This window comes from Phacochoerus africanus, chromosome 10 (genome assembly GCF_016906955.1).
Source record: "Phacochoerus africanus isolate WHEZ1 chromosome 10, ROS_Pafr_v1, whole genome shotgun sequence".
Classification (NCBI taxonomy): domain Eukaryota; kingdom Metazoa; phylum Chordata; class Mammalia; order Artiodactyla; family Suidae; genus Phacochoerus; species Phacochoerus africanus.
This window is the reverse complement of record NC_062553.1, coordinates 18,138,805-18,156,759: the sequence shown is the minus strand read 5'-3', so window position 1 is coordinate 18,156,759 and position 17,955 is coordinate 18,138,805.

Genomic DNA, 17,955 nt, shown 5'->3' with positions numbered 1-17,955 from the left:
AACACAGCCTAACAGAGTGCTGCTTAATGAGAGCTGTGCAGATCTCAAATTCAATTTTGTTTCTAACTGGCTAAAGCACATCTTTAACTTTGATCTGTAAGTAGGAGTCAGGAGCATGATTGGCTAATGTTTGACTTCCAGTTGGCCTAATGAGATTTTATGAATATCAATATTGCTACAGCATCATAATGTATTTGCTGGCTTTTTGTGACAGTGAAAAAATACTGCTGTCTATTAGTCAAATAACTTGGTTTCCTAACACCACAGTAATTATTCCGACTTCCCTTTGGTGAGTGTGGGACAACCACTTCTTAATTTGGGGGGAGGTCAGCATATTTTTTAATTGATGCTTAGTTTGACCACATCTAATGTCAGTCGACTGTTGTTAATAGGCTCTATTATAACACAAAAGTGCTGATATTTTAAACATCGCTGGCGAACCCCAACAGGGCTGCATATTCAGGGCTACTCTGCAAGGTTGCATTAGTCATTCCGCAGCGGTGCCGAATTTATGTCGTTAAATTCATTTCAGCCATTGAAACTTGACAACTAATTTTGGATAAGAATGATTGGAATTGATAAACTCTCTTATATTTGGAAGTGGCTGTTTTTCAAAACAAATCTTTTATCTAGTATGGCACATAATTTAGTGGAAACATACACAAATTGGCATTGCTGTTGATCATGAGGGCGGGGGAAGCATTCCAATCATTAGATCCTTTATTTTTCACGGAGAAATAAAGAATATTGTATGAAGGCCATGGTGCGCATCCAAACCAATACACACATGGCAATAGTTTGTATACTAGTATCTTTAAGAAAGGGAGATGGAAAAAAAATACGCTTGGTATTTGTTTCCCCAAAGCTTATGTTATTACCTTCAGATGAAAACAACATGCTAGGAACCATGAGGTTGTGGGTTCGATCCCTGGCCTTGCTCAGTGGGTTAAGGATCCGGCATTGCCATGAGCTGTGGTGTAGGTTGCAGACACAGCTCGGATCCCGCATTGCTGTGGCTCTGGCGTAGGCCTGTGGCTACAGCTCCGATTAGACCCCTAGCCTGGGAACCTCCATATGCCGCGGGAGTGGCCTAAGAAATGGCAAAAAAAAAGGAGGCAGAGCTCTGGGATAGAGACAGACATCACATGTGTCCTTGGGCTCATACTCTATCCAGAAGGTCAGGTGCTCCAAGACGGATTCAGTGGTGACTGGCCCCATGAGAAAGGCGCTCCGTCCTAGCTTCCCGCCTCAGAGGAGACAAGGTCTGGCATTCGTACCAAGCCTCCGGCCACAAGGAGCTGGTCATAGCCTTAAAGATTGCAAGGATCTCTCTCTATGCCTCTTCTTGCACTGGTAGGTTTCATTGCCAGCCCTGCCCACAGCGCCCCTTCTAGAAAACTGAGTCACTCAAACACCCAGTAAGGTCTGCCTGCCCTCTACCCAGTCTTGGCCAACTGAATCAGAAATAGCAGAAAACTCCAGTAAGAAGGAAATAAGGGAAGTCATTTCCATGAGAGCCTTCTTCTGTGGGACTGGCTGTTTACACAGGTATCCCATTTGGTCTTTAGGAGAACGCCGCGAGGTATAGCTAATATTAACCTCATCTTACAGCTGAGGAAGTAGCTTTGGTGCGTTTGAATTACTTGCCCAGGACCAATTATTAGAATATGGCTGGGAATTCCTGTTGTGGCTCAGAAGGTTAAGAACCCAACATCGTGTCTGTGAGGATGCAGGTTCAACCCCTAGTCTCACTCAGTGGGTTAGGGATCCAGTGTTGCCACAAGCTGTGGCATAGGTGGCAGATGTGGCTCGGATCCAGTGTTGTGGCTGCTGCAGCTCTGCCTTGACCCCTAGCCTAGGAACATCCATATGCTGCAGGTGCGGCTGTAAAAAGAAAAAAAAGAGAGAGAGAATGTGGTTGGGAGTTCCCTGGTGGCTCAACAGGTTAAGGACCTGGCTTTGTCACTGCTGTGGCTCTAATTACAGTTGTCTTGAGGGTTCTAGCCCTGGCCTCGGAATTTCTGTATGCCGCAGGCGCAGCCAAAAAAAAGAAAGAAAGAATATGGCTCAGCTGGAATTCACTCCCAGAAGAACCTGGCTCCAGAGGCCACTTCTTTTCATTAAAATGAAAGTCATGTGTGAATGAGTCACATTTTTACTCTCCTCTGCGTCTCCCAGGGCCCATGCAAGGTGCTCAGTGGCAAGAGAGCTCCCTGTCAGTCCCTTCCCTGACCTTCAGATTTACCATCTGAACCTCTGCAAACTGCCTTATTTCCCTGGCTACTCCTTTGTAATTTATTTCCACCAAATCAAAACCCCCTTGTATTGCTGATTTATAATCGGGGCTACCTGTCCAGCCCCTGTTCTCCTCTCTAATTCTCTCATGGTGTCGATAACCCCATGAGTGAAATAGATCGATAACCCCATGAATGAAATAGATCCTGTCTGCTCCGTGTTCCAGGTGAGGAAAATGGCGAAGGGGAGTGAAGTGGCTTCTCATCGCCACATATCTTGTATGGATCAGACCTGGTATCAGATTCCTCATGTGCTCGACTCCCAAGCCTCTGCTCCTCCTTTGGCCTGGAATCTGAGCTGGGTCTTGAAGGCAGGGGTAGAATTGTGTTGAGTTGGACCTTCTAGGTGGGAGCAGGCCAGAATTACGAAGTAAACAAAAGCTCAAAGGTGTGAGAGAGAGCATGTGGCGGATCCTGGGAATAGGGACTCTTGAATAAAGTCATGATTCTGGTGCTTTAGACTTGTTTGCTAAGGGAGGCCCTGGGCCATTTAACAGTGCTCTCTTCTTCCTTCTTGACCATTGCAATTCCCAATAATGCTCCTCCTCACTGAGGACCAGCCAGTAGCTGGGAACCATTTAGTTGGAGGGTAGCTCTGGCTCTTTGACAAACCCCTTTCCTAATCACTTATCCTGCAGCTAGCAGCTTCATCCCTCATGTTGTGAGGGATCCACACCCACAGCTTTCCTGTCTCTGCTGTCTACCAGGCCTGGAAGAAGATTTGGCTCAGTCCCCACTTTGAGTTTTCACTCTAAAGGCACAGCACAGGGCTCTGGTTAAAACATCTCCGCCGTCTCCTATCACGTCGTCCACAGTTACTCCCCCCAGCGAATGTCTGGTTTTTGGCATCAGGAGGGAGAACATTTGACAGAGCCAGAGAGTCTCAAAGCCCATTCCTGATGAAATGGTTTTGCTTCTTTTCCTCTTGTGCTGTCGTTTTAAGTCTCAGATTTCTATCTGGGGAGCCTCTTGAAGCTAAGAAATTCGACTGCCAACAGTGTCACCGCTGAGCTCCATGACAAAGTGGTGGAATCTGAAAGTCCAGCCATATCAAGCTTGTCAAATGTTTATTTTAGATCATGCAACAAAGGAAAATCCTTAGCTGTTTGGGTCTTGCATGGCTAGACCTGGGGAAGCAGGAGATTCCAAATGTTCTCATCTGACAAAGGCTTCTTGTGTAGGCCATTTTGTTCAGGTGGAAAGTTACCCACCTTCTGTCTGTTCCACCTCTTCCCCCTTGTCATGAGAATCAGAGGTCTTGACTGTTGCTCAGTCAACCCATTGTCTGCTCTGGTCTCAGGAATGGAGAAACAGGGCTGGCTAGTTTTAGCTCCTCCTCCTTTTATCCAATGCCTCTACGCCACCTGTGCCTTGTGGAAGGAATGTCTTAGCTGCTTTGTGGCTTTCTCCCTTTATCTCACCACGTTAGCACCTGTTCCGTGCTAGGCTCTGGATGCAGAGACAAAGAAGAGAGAGAAGGCCCAAGCCCTCCATAACCTTTCAGTTTCCTCTCCCTAGGGGGGCTTCTTCCAGCTCAAGACAGTTTTCTGTGCTCACAAAGCTCCCCCCTTGGCTATTCCTCTGTATATCAGGTAGCACTGTGAACTCTTCCTGCCCCTTTATTCAATCAGCTCAATATGTTATTAACCTGAAGAGTTTGTTTTGTCTAGCAGAACTGGAGAATTGGATGCATACTACTATATTAGATCATTTATAAAAATATTTAAGAAGGCCAATGTCAGCATAGCCTCTGGGGCTCTCTCTTGTTGCTCTCTGTCATATCTTCAAGACAATTCACTTGACATAGGTTAGGTATATAGTACGTGTTCAATACACTTCTTGTTGGTTCAATGATCCCTTTTCTTTGTCAGGCTAGTTCCCACAATCCCAGGATGACTCATGTTTTAATGCCCCCAGACTTGAGATGTTGTCAGAAGGTTTTCGTGAGGCTGAAGAAACCACGTGAACTCGTTTCTTCTAATTCCCATGCTTGCCTTCTCAGAGGAGTTCTGTGGTCGGGCAGATCTGAGTTCATTGCCCTCTGCCTCAATCCTTTCCTATTCTCCCATGGATTTTGTTGTTTCCATTGTTCAATGATCTTAAAATTTTGATTCTAAGACTCTGCGGATCTCAGAATGAAATCAGGTGATTTGTCTTTCCGGGGTCTGGAAGCCAGCCAAACTCTGCCTTGCTTTGGTCATTCTTAGCGGCGTTTGAGTGTTTGCTCAGGAGTTGCCCAACTATATCCTTGATTTACATGTTTATAAATGGCAGCTCTTTTCTAGCAGTGTAAGGGGTATCATTAATGCTCATTCATGCAAATATTAAATGCCAGGGCCCCTTCTAGGTGCAAAGAGCATGGGTCTCTATGCTTAGGGAGCTTTCATTCTAGTAAAAGACAGGATAATACATAAGGAAACAAGTAAACACATTTAAAAACGAGAATTTCCGATTGTGTTGAGGCCTCTGAAGCACATAATGAAGGTGAAGGGACAGGGACCGGGGAGGAGGAGGGATAGAGGCCAGGAGGAGGAAGAGGCTGGTTTAGACAGCATTTCCCCTCTGAGAGGTGACATTGGACTGGATATAGCATGGTGAGGAGGTCAACACATGAAGATCTTGAAGGAGAAAGTTCTTGGCAGAGGAGACCTGGGCATCGGGCCCCGAGGTGGGATCAGCTTTATTAAGAATTCCTGGGTGAATTTCAACTAGACACCAGTTCCGATCATAATGTTGGATGTGAACATTTTGATATAAGGGTTTTAACAGTGGCTGTTATTTCTGAATCACCCAGTAATAGGCTAGATGCTCTGTAACCATTAGTGTTTGTTGCTAAAACATCAGCCAAATGAAGACAGGGCTATTGATCTGTTTTGTTCAGTGATATAGCTCCCATGCACATAGAAAGTGCTCAGTAAATATGTGTGACCTAAACAAATCCTTACCGCAGTCCTGTAGTGGAAGCAGCCCCTCCTCTAGTGTAGAGATGAGGCGACTGAGGCTCAGAGACGTTTAAGGAGAGCTGGGATTTGAGCCCGCGTCTGTCAGCCTGGAAAACCAACGCTTTTCCTCCTGTGCTCCACCTCCTACGCTTGCCCTAGTACATCCGCCCCACTTGCTTCCCAAGTCTAATCTTGTTAGCCTCCCTCTGAGTCAAGACTGAGGCCGGGAGTTAATTTGGCTGTTCTGCTCAGCCCTGGTCATCAGGGAGTGGTCCCTCAGCAGCCCAGTCATGAGAGGGTCCCACTGATTTCCAAGCTAACTTGCTGCCTTTGATATGGGCTCAGATCTCTTCAAACAACCAGACCTCAGACTCTGACTGCCAAAGCCTGCCCTCTAAGAGGTTTTACATAAATCATGGAATCAGAGCACAGTTCATGCTGTCAAAATTCAGGCAAATGTAAAAGAGCAGGGAGGAAGGGAAAGGAAATAACACGAATTGAATACTTGCTGTGTGACTCATTTGTGGCGTTGTCCTTTATGTACAGAACCTAATTTAACAATTAATAATTATTACAGTAGAATGGTAATGAGAATTGGCTTGAGGATTGGATAGATCGGGATTAAATTCCAGGTGCTGGCACTTAGAAGCTGTATGATATTAGGAAAGTTATTTCATCTCCGTGTTCCTTAGTTAGTTATAAAATAGGTCTAATGCTACCTATCCTATAGGCTTCTTGTGAAGATTAATAAGATAACACTGGTAAGTGCTTCCCCAAAGCCGGCATTCAATGAATGCAACTTACAATAAATCACTATATTTTATTGAGTCTAAGATGCCATATATTAAGTACCATCATTTTGCATACCACTAAGAAAAGACGCTGCCAATTTAGCTATCATGCACTATCAATTGTAAGATACATTCTGATATGTATGGGAAAATGTGCATCTTAGAATAGATGAAATATGTGTATGTTATAGGTTGTATAGCCCGCTAATAGTGACAATACATTGACAAATTACTGACGCCCTTAAGGCAAATCATGGGCTATTGTTTGTCAAGTGCTTTAGAAACTGAGTGCCAGCATCTTTCTTTCTAGCCTCTCTTAATTATTCATGACCCTCAGAATCAAAAAATTTTTCTGACATCAAGTCAAGCTGTCCCACAACAAATTCAGCCAGACTCTGCTTGTTTATTCCACTCTGCCGACAATAAACAAGTGGTTGGTGTTCTCAGAACCCTCCATTTATCCAGTTGTTAAGTTACAACTTAAATGCTTTTTCTTTTTCAGTCTAATTACAGTATAATCATCTAGGCCTGCAAAACACCTCACCGATATAATGTGGATGAGTTCAAGGAATTACGAGTTTTAAAAAGTTTGCCATTCATTCATTCATTCATTCATCCAGTATGTTTATGAAGAGCATAACATGTGCCTGGTCTTTTTTTAAATATCGGGAATAGGATTTTGTGCTCTAGATAAGGTGCCTGCTCTCACGGAATTTGGGGGAAGACAGGTAATAATACCTGAGTAACAAAGAAATACTATTTCAGATAGCAATGAAGTTTATGACAAAAGTAAAGCTTGATAATGCCATAGAAAGTGACTGATGCTGAGGGTATTGCAGGTAGAACAGCAGGGAAATTTCTTTGGAGATGTTACCATTGAATGAATGTTACCTGAATGATGCTGCGAGTGGAGGACGTGGGTGGAGGTGCGGAGTCTATTCTGATCAGAGGCCAGAGGCGGATCTTGCAAAGCCCTCCTAAGGTAGAAAAGAGCTTGGATTATTTACAAAACAGAGCGGAGTGGAGAGTATAAACGCAGGGGAAGCAGGGGAAGGAAAGCAGGGATTTAGGCAGGGGCTAGATCACGGTGGCCATTGACAAAGCGTTTCTTCTAAATGTAAGGAGAAACCAGTGGAGAAGGGCAGGTTATTAAAGCAAGGAGTGATATGCTCTAATTTGATTTTTTTTTTCTGAATCCTGTGGCTGTAGAGTAGAGAGAACACTGTGGGGTGAGGCACAGGGGCAAGGATTGAAGCAAGACGACCCCACAGAGATCCAGACCATATTTGAAATGGCAGGGATAAAAATGGAGCCATGGGGTTGGATCAGGCAGATTAAGGAGGGAGAAGTCTTGGCTGTGGATTTGGGAGGGTGAAGGAAAGAGAAAAATGACGTCTGTGTTTGGCATTGAGCCACAGAATGAATGGTCATGCTGAAACTGACAGCCCTAATGGCCTGAACCCAGCCAGAACCCAGATTGGGACTTGAACCCAAATGCTGGGACTCCAACCCCGCCAAAACCCAGATTGGGATTTAAGCCGCAATTTTCAATTAGAATCACTCACCCTGTGTCTGGACTCACTGAGGTTCAGGTTCTTCATGCCTCTATGCAGAAGGAATTCAGTGAGAGACAATTGAGAGACAAGAAATAGATTTATTAAGATAGGATGCTTGTGAGAGATGCAAGCGGGCAGGCAGGGAGGCTCTGCCCCGAGGATGGGTGGGCTACAGTTTTATCATCCAGGGGGAACGGGGGTGGGAAAAGCCTGCCTCTTCCTCTCTGGGAGTAGTGGCTCCTCCTTGGTATCTGGTATTCAAATCAGCGGAACGATGGTCCTTAAACTCCTGCTTTGGGTCTGGACCTGAACGCAGGCCTCATCCCATTGCCGACCCAATGACCTGAGGCCAGTCTCACACCTCCACTAGTCTAGCAAGCCTGCCTTGTTCTGATGGCTTTCTTGAGCAATTATTAACTTACAGTGCTCTCCCAACATCCCTCTCTATCTGTGATCCCTTTTATTGGGACTTCTCCGACTACCTGTGCCTACTGCATCCCTAACAATGCCTCTTGTTGAGGTAGAGAAGAGCCTACAGGAGCCCATCAGGGAGACTTCTGAGGTTCAGGTCACCACCCACATAGTTGAACAAGTCCCAGGCTGGCTTTTGTCTGGATTTGAGTCCCAGAACGTGGGTTCAAGTCCCAGTCTGGGTTCTATCAGTCATCCAGGTGGGGTGCACTGAGGAGTTCAGAGGAAACATCACGGTTAAAGGTGCACCTGTAGGAGAGTATTTAAAACGCAGGTGAGGTTTTCTAGGAGAGACTGGAGAGAGAGTGAGGAAGACGTGTAGGGGAAGAGGAGAAGGAGCCAACACAAAATGTTCAGGATGCTGGTGTTGCTATGAGAAAATGGTAAGCTCCGCAGATCCATGAAGAGGAGAAAACCAAACAAAGGGTTAAAAACTTCGAGACTGCAGGGTGGTGGACCCCCTGGGGGTTGAGAGTCCAGTAGAGAGAGAGCATTTTCCTGGGAACAGTATTGATGTTGATCAAAGGAGCAGCTGCCTTTCATTTTACAGACACTGAAACACAGAAAGGTTAAGTGTCTTGACCAAGGTGACAGAGCTACGAAGTGACAGAGCTGGGATTGAACTCAAAGATCTTGGCTCCACCATCTGGATGCTTAACCACCCTACGACACGGCCTCTAAATGGGATCCTAAAAAGAGTTTAAAATAAATGAAGGGGGGAAAAAAAGAATCTTTTGTATCCAAGGAGCAGCAGCGGGATGGGTGCTGAAGGACGGGCTTGGTGACAAGACATTTTGGTCAGCTTCACCTCTGGAGTGACAGTGCCATTTTGAAAGAGGCCAGAAATGGTCATAATGAAAATAAATGTTGTTCGGAATGGGGGGAGCAAGCAGAGTTTATTTTCTCCCTTTCCTTTTTCAGGTAGTTCTGAGCAATAAAGGCCCCCGACCACTATTCATATCTGATTAAACAAAAGTAAGAAAAAAAAAAAAGGCAGAGAAAAGACCTCAGGAGCAGGTGGCAAGCTTAATCTTTGGTATTTAGAATGATGAAGAGAAGCAATATGTGAAATCCACTTAAAATATGATTTCATGTTCTAATATACATTTTGAATTTATGGGGAACTGACTTCTGCCATTTATTCAGAGAGCAAAAAAAAAAAAAAATGCATATGCTATGCAGCTGAACTTATCATACCATAATGGGACACCTAGCATTTTTCACAAGTGATTGATTTTCCCCACCCCTTAACAGTTCTTTCCTAACTTACAAAAAATGGAATACATTTCAAGCTTCTCTTGAGTTGAATTGAGCAGAAAGCCAAAAAGCCGCGAATACTTGCCAGCTTCAGTAAGAAAAAAAAGATGGGGAGGGAGAATATATATATCCACTTTACAGGAAAAAAAAAAAAAAAAGGATGAAAATTTCAACTGGGAGAAACACCCTGGGGGTGGATATGTTAATTGGAATATTCCCCACTAAGGTTAAATAGAACTTAAACACTGTTTGAAGCCTAGGTTATATATCCCAAAATACATACTGAACCAGGAGGTAAAGAAACTGGGTTTTATTTCCCGCTGTGTCGTTGATTTGAACAGGTTGTTTAACCTGTCTGTGGAGCTCAGTGTATCCATCTTCAAAATGAGAAAAACAGCGTTTGCCTATACCCAACAGAACCAGAAAGCCAGGTTCCATCGTCAAAGCTCAGGGTCCTATTTCCATTTGAGTTCTAAGCTGAGTGGCTCCTTTCTAAAAAAATGTTCAGAATCCTGGGAGCAGAAAGAAGGAGAAACAGCTGAGTGTAGGGTTCTCGAAAGCCCTTTATAAAGGTCTCCAGTTATCTAGGTCCTAGGACCAGTTCCTTTCTTGGAGCTCTTGCAGGACTTGTAACTTGCACCTCTCCCCTGGGGCCACCAACTCATGATGGTTTGCCCAAGGCTTTCCCGGTTTTAGCATGGAAGGTGCCAGATCCTGGAAGCTCACTTTGTCTGGGTGACGACTGGTCACCCTAGTTTCCGTTGAACCCTGCATCACACCTGGCTTGGTGCTTGTGTGTTCGCCACTAGACTGCAAGTTTCCTGAGGGCTTTCACGGAAAGTGAAATATACTGATTGTTCATCTTCCCCTTGTATTTTTGAAAGTGAGTATTGGGCGCAGAGTACGTACCTCTTGCAAATACTTCATTGATTAATTTGCTTCCCAAATACACCCTAAGATCTTTAGCCTCTGCCTTCTATAAAATATTTTGCCAAGCAATTTCACATCCATCATCACATGTAATACGAGAGTCACTGACGTTGGCAGTGAACCTTCCTGCCTCATGATACATAAACTGGGGTTGAAGGAGAGAATGATTCACACAAGGCCATCCATCTTCTAAGAGGCTAACCTCAGACTAGGACCTGGATCTTCACTGAGCAAAGCCCAAACTTCTTGAGTTCATCATACTGCTTCTTGCCTTTTGGGCCTGGAATACCCTTGCCCTCACTTGATGGATGGATTCCAAAACAAGTCTTAAGACTTAGCTCAAGACGTTGCAATGCCTCATGCCCTTACCTGTTTAATCTCAAATGTCCTAATGGGACAGGTGGCTCCTGGCTTTGGGCTTGTGGTTTCCTTTTCTTTGCCCCAAGGTCCTCTCTATTTCTGGGTGAACAAATCTGGCTTTTCCAGGATATTTTGTCCTGTGCTCACGTCTCCCTTCCCTCCCTTTCAAGTATGTATGTTCCCTGTTGTCTCCCTCCATCCCCCCCATTGTCATTTGGAGGGGTCTCTTTCTGCTTGGCAGAGAGCACGCCTCTCTGGGGCCAATGGCCCAGTTTGATTTCAATTTGATCCTGTTTTCAGGCTTCTAGTGATAGAAATCCTACAGTCCAGCCCATAAAAATGCAATCGCACCACTTCATTCATCAACAGAGTCGCCATCAACCCCCATGAACGTGGCACCGGAAATCGTATGCTTGGGTTTTCATGTGAATGAAGAACATGGGAAAATGTTTACAGCATTTTATGAAAAATTTTATGGACGAAGCAGTGATTGACATGTTAATAAACTGCAAAAAAAATATTTTGGTTTGCTTTCTAGTGAGCCTCATACTTCCTATTAGAAACCTGTTGTCAACTAGCGTATGTCTTCCATGCCCAGCGTACACATGTCTGCTGATAATTGCTATTTATAGTTCATTTATAAGGAAATCCTAGGGGAGCATTGGAACACCAATCTGCACCATCTAGTTTCATTTTTATTCAGATCAAATCTTCCTGTTGCTGAAAGGAGGGGAGGGGCTCATGGCTGATATTTGTTTCAAGGCATGGCTTTTTTTTTTTTTTTTTTCCCTGAGATATTATCTAAATGACTTTATTTCTGAGCATTGGGAGCCCGGCAAAAGCAATTGAATCATCGATGTTTGGTGGAAATTCTAATATCCATCAACTAGGTTATTTTTGTTTTATCAGCATTCCACGTGACTGTATAAACAGAGCCACCAGACACTTGGCACCTTCAGAGAACTCTCTGTGCTCCTCTTCCGCACCGTCTCCACCTCTTTTCGCCTCCTGTATGCAAAGTCTCCCTCTGAACTCAGCCTTAGCGCTATTATTACTGTTGCTAACAATAGCTCCTGTCCACAGCAGGGAAGAACAATTAACAAATTCATGAATTCTGTTTGTTTACACCTCTGAGCTCAAGGCTAATTATTTAATTAATGTCTTCTGTCTTGAACAGAAGTGTTAGCACATGGACGTGTCGCTGAGTGGCAAGCAAGGTGGAATTTGAGAAATTCCAACTGATGAGATTTGAGAAATTCCAACTGTGAGATGGAAAGAGACATTGATTCCTTGAAGACCTAGAGTTAGGTTAGTTAGGAGGTAGGTTAGTTCGGCTCGTTAGGAGTGCTTCAGTCTCAACAGTTAATGTTGGGAACACTTGATAAAGAGTTTATGAATGCATCGTTCTTGGTGTGGCTCAGTGGGTTAAGAACCTGACGTAGTGTTCCTGAGGATGCAGGTTTGGTCCCTAGCCTTCCTCAGTGGGTTAAGGATCCAGTGTTGCCCTGAGCTGTGTGTAGGTTGCAGATGCAGCTCGGATACGGTGTTGCTATGGCTGCGGTGAATGCTGGCAGCTATAGCTCCAGTTGGACCTCTAGCCTGGAGAACTTTCATTTGCCAAGGGCACTGCCCTAAAAAAAAAAAAAAAAAAAGGCAATGAATGAATTTGGCTAATTCCTAGTATGGTCATTGGAAGGTACTTCATAGCTATGAATAATAACGATGATGATGATAATATGTGGCGAACTATTCAAATATCTTGACAAAGGCTTCATCACATTTCATGCTGTGGTATGGGACAAAGACAGCTACTGATGATTCTCAACCTCAAAGCCCCAAGTCCATTTCTGATTCTTTTCTGTGCTTCCATAGCTCCTTGCTTGTATTTGACCCATGGTGGTACAGACCTCGCCTTGCCTTGCTGTCCTATGATCATTCACTGTGTTGCACGTATTTCACGTGCAGTGTTTACATGAATGGAAGACTGATTTTCAGAGTTTCATTGACCTTAATTCCAATCAAGGAAATAGTTTGCCTTTGGGGGGGGGGGGCTGCACCCATGGCATATGGAGGTTCCCAGGCTAGGGGTCCAATTGGAGCTGCGGCTGCTGGCCTATGCCACAGCCACAGCAATGCCGGATCCGACCAGCAAACCCACATCCTCATGGATACTATCAGGTTCTTTACCCACTGAGCCACAACGGAACTCCCTAAAGCTGCTTCTTTTTAAACATGTAAATACAGATAGAAAAGTGAGACGGTTGGCAGACCTTTGTAGTTAAGAAAGAGCTTCTTTTAAAATGTACCTTTATGGACATGGCTTTAAAAAGAAGACAGAAAAACACTGAAATAGCCAGCGATTCCCTCAGTGGGGGAGCCATGCTTTTCTTCTTCCATTTCCTCAACCAAACACCAGCTCCAGCACCAGGCCATGCATTTTCCCTCCTTGAACCTTATGGTTGAAATGAGTGAACCGAATGCTTCCTGAGACCACAAACTCTTGAGTTTGATTGAACTCCATTATTCCAACCACCCTGCAAAGATTGGTTTTTGCCTATGAGTGAGGCACTTAGCTGGGTGCTCTAGCATAGACATATATGGGAACATTAAGGTTGAGAGTGTGACCTCTGGTACCATAAGGCCTCTCTTCATTCCTTCACTCCATGATGGGTGGCTGTGATACTAACTACGCTGTGCCTTCGCGTTCCATCTGTAGGACAGGTGTCGTGTAAAACCCGATTCACAGTGTTATTGTGGTGAATAAATGAATGAACACAGCTAATCAGTATAAAGATCTTGGAACAGTGCTTGGCACAAAAATATGGGCATTCAATAGATATTAGTTAGGTGCTATGGACTGAATAATTCTTCCAAAATTCATATGTTGAAGTCCTCATCTCCAATGGGGCATATTTAGAGGTGAGAGCTTTGGGAGGTGAGTAGGCTTAGAGGAAATCATGAGAGTAGAGTCTCCGTGATGGGATTCGTGTCCTTATAAGAACAGAAAGAGACTGGAGCCCTCTCTTTCCATCCTGTGAAGATACAGCAGGAAGGCTGCCATCTGCCAATTAGGAGGAAGGCCCTTACCAACAACTCCATCTGCCAGCACCTTGATCTTAGCCCTCCCAGTCTCCAAGATTGTAAGAAAACCTCTGTTATTTAGGCCACCCAGTCTATGGTATTTTGTTATAGCAGCCAGAGCTGATGAAGACACTAGGCGCACAGTTACTCCCCTCAGGCAACATATCATTTGGAGATGGGAAGGAGAGGGGAGGCCGAGAAATGCATGTTAGAAATGCCTTGTGGACAGCAACCACAGACAATGGCAATTTAGGAGGGACCGGGCAGAGTGGAACCTTGAGGAATGGTAGACTTTAAAAAGTAGAGGGGCCCCTAGATTGGGGGCATTACAACAGAAAACAGTGCAAGTGGCCGAGGGCAAGGCATTAAGGAGATATGTGAGAGCAGAGAAGAGCGAGTGTGTGGGAGGCAGTGGAAAACGAGGGTGGGCAAATCGTGGCGAGTTGTGTCAAGCATAAGGGAATGGACTTTGGATTCAGACTGCCTGGGCGTGAGCTTTGCCTCTTTCGATGGTATGACTTTAGGCATGTCGAGGTACCTTTCTGAGCGTCGGAGGCCTCGTCAATAAAATGAGCATCATCTACATAAGTTCTAGTGCTCCAGGCACTCAAAGGACGCTCCAATTAGCATCACTCCTGTGTGCAGTGCACACTGAGGCTTTTGCAGTTGAGGAGTTATATACCAACAGCAACCTTTTAGAGTTAACTGGCAACAGAAAACAAAGGACCTCTTGGTTGGAAAATTTCAAAGGATTTGGGCTAATTGGGGTGGGTCAAGTCTTCTCGTTTTAATGCGGTGTTTAGCCTATGTTGATAGGTTTTCTTCTGAACATCATTTAATGAACAGCAAAAGCAAGAAGTCTCACTCTTGCTCCCATGAGAAAAACAGAGGCTTTAAAGCCACCGAAATAGTGCTAAAGGAAGTTTGTAGAGGAATAATACATTAATTGACATTTGTGTAGACTGCCCTTTTCTGTTCCATCCAGTTGTCCTTTCTGCATCGCAAATCCCATGGCGAGTTGGTCTCCATTGACCTTCTTACTCAGTAGTTCGCAAGCACACCATCCTGGGAGCAATTTTTAACCACAAAACACAGCCCGGCGTATCTCTTCCGTTCGTGACTGAGGATGAAATAAGATTCTCTCATCTTGTTTGCACTGCTGATTTCTGAGCTCTTTATTGATTAAAGATCGCCATGCACAATTTGTTTTTCATCTTAAGTAAGGATATTCTGTATCTGTCATACTGTCTATGAGTTATTGATTTACTATGATCTGTAAAAACCCTTTTGTCCCCAAACTTGGGGACGCTCCACCTTCCTGAAGGGTTTTGGAAGGATAGTCATCCATCCTATTCCAGATCAATGAATTTCAACTTCCCCCACGGGGTTTGCTGTAAGTTAGGAAAAATTAGATTTAGATTTAGGTGATAATAGTCCAGGCTTGGAAGGGCCCTCTTAATTTCTGTTATTTCACAACTGGTTTATTGTAGGAGGACCTATCTATAAATACATGTGTGTGTAGCTCTTGAACCAAGCTTCCATGCTACTCAGGATTTTTTCCTGCTATGGAGAATGGTAGGCACGGTGACACTTCCGTTCTATTTGCAAGCACATTTTAAGGACAGTGTTTATCTATTGGACCATTAGAGGACAGCTTGTCTGAGCTCCTGCAAACTGCATGGCTCTTTCACATCAGGAAGTGTGTGTAAATTGTAAAATATATGAAACTCAAGCCTTTAATGGCAAAGAATTGCTTCCCTGAATGAACAAAGCAAATTAGTAATAAAAACGGTAACTTGATAGGTCTTTTTGCTTTAACCCCCACCTAATTCTCTAGACCCAGGTTCTGTCTTTTCACCGCCAACTGATTTTTTTTTTTTTATCAGCAGATTGTCATAAAAGATGCTAGATATTAAAATCTTTTTAAAACTTCTAAATCCAACAACTCATTAATACTGCTTACCTTGGTTTTTCCTTTTAGAAATATTGGCTTTAGGAGCAAATAATGAATTATGGAACTCTATACAGGTAGCATATCTTCATTATTCTTGATTTGCCATGTGCGATAGAGTGCAAATAATAACTGTACTCATACAGAAAACTCTTGCTCAGAACTATTTTATGCAGTAATTCCCTACAGTGTTGAGCCTTCTCTTTGTATTTTGCCAATTTTGTCATTCCTTTCAGAGTGCTTCCCCATTTAAAGATAAGTGCAATAATAATTTTAATGGGCCTGGTAAAAGGGAAGACCAATCAGAGATTAATATTTGGACACCGCATGATTGGAATGCAGCCTTTGATGCTACTAAGCATGTTAGAGTTTTGACTGATGAATCAAGCAAGTGTGTTTACATTGCATTTAAAGTGACACTTGGTCTTATGTCATTAATGGGCTGTTTCAGCTACTGTTTGTGAATGTCCTTACTTATGGAGAGCAAGTATTTTTCATCGGCTTTGACAAACATGTATCAAGAAAACGTGAGAGCAGCATTTTTTTTTTTTTTGTCTTTTTAGGACTGCACCTGCAGCACATGGAGGTCCCCAGGCTAGGGGTCCAATCAGAGCTGTAGCCACCGGCCTATGCCGCAGCCACAGCAACACGGGATCCGAGCCGTGTCTGCAACCTACTACAGCTCATGGCAACGCCGGATCCCCAACCCACTGAGCGAGTCCAGGGATCAAACCCGTAACCTCATGGTTCCCAGTCGGATTCGTTAGCCACTGCGCCACGATGGGAACTCCGACAGCAGCATTTTAAAGTGCATTTCTTTCCCCGTTGTGCATACACCTTGAGCTTTGATATGATGAACAACTAAACCTTTCCCTTGACTCTGACTGTTTGAACTGGGGATGCATTACAGACAGACACAGAGGTGCCGGTTCTGACTCTGAACCTACATGGGCGATCTCAGGGCTCTCAGCCTGGTTGTTGTTCTGTTTAGTCCTTCACATGGTGTGCTGCAGTTGATGTTGCTGTGCTGGTTCCTTTCCATCCTGCTAGGAGTTCATTGAGGTCAGAGACTGTGTCTCTCTCCTCTTCATATTCCCAGAACCCAATAGAGCACATAGTAGATGCTCAATACATCATGGGGGAATTTTAGTGGGTACCACATGGAACCAGAGATCATGCCTGAGCTTATAAGAGGTAGTGCTCATTCTACTGGGACTAAAAGAAGACTTTAAGAAGCAGGTAGAGGGAGTTGTTCTCACTGTGGCTCAGCGGAAGCAAACCTGACTAGTATTCATGAAGACATGGGTTTGATTCCTGGCCTTGCTCAGTGGGTTAAGGATCCATTGTTGACTTGAGCTGAAGTGTAGGTAGCAGACGCAGCTCACGTCTGGCGTTGCTGTGGCTGTGGTGTAGGCCAGCGACTGCAGTTCCAGTTTGACCTCTAGCTTGGGGACTTACATATGCTACAGGTGTGGCCTTAAAAAAAAACTAAAAATAAAAAAGAAGCCCTGATTATAACAGGGCCATGAAAGGAAGTGTGGAAAACAGAATTTATGGGGATAAGCCTGAGCACATATATCAAGAAACAAGATGCCAAATGGAGTTTAGACCCAAGGCAGGTGTCCCAGCCAAGATTTGGTTGTGAGGTAGGAAAGGCCACACAGGCATCTTGAAGGGAAGAGGGTGCAGGTGGTGGGTTAGGGGGCAAACTCACAGATATAAGAAATGAAAACTGCTGAGAACTCCGCTGGCTGGAGTTAGGCATCTGTTGGGCATGTAGGGCATCTCTTGTCATGTCTACAGGGGTCAGGCCTGGCTTTTCAAGCTTCTTAACTACAGAAGCCACACACAATATCTCATGCCTGCTTCTCCTCATCTCCACTGTATTTTGGTTGGTTGCCTCTGCTCATTCATGGGTCTGTATGGCTGCACACCCTGATTTGTTAAGACCTCACAGTTCTATTGCCTACGACCAATGGATGATGGTCTCTGTGGTTCTTAGATAATCTCTCAGGAAAATTTGAGCTGATTGGCCACTAGTCAGTCGGTGGGCTGGCTGGCTGTGGCCTGATGGCTATTTCTGATTCAGTTGGCCAAGACTGGGTAGAGGGCGGGCAGACCTTACTGGGTGTTTGAGTGACTCAGTTTTCTAGAAGGGGCGCTGTGGGCAGGGCTGGCAATGAAACCTACCAGTGCAAGAAGAGGCATAGAGAGAGATCCTTGCAATCTTTAAAGGCTATGACTAGCTCCTTGTGGCCGGAGGCTTGGTACGAATGCCAGACATTGTCTTCTCTGAGGCGGGAAGCTAGGACGGAGCGCCTT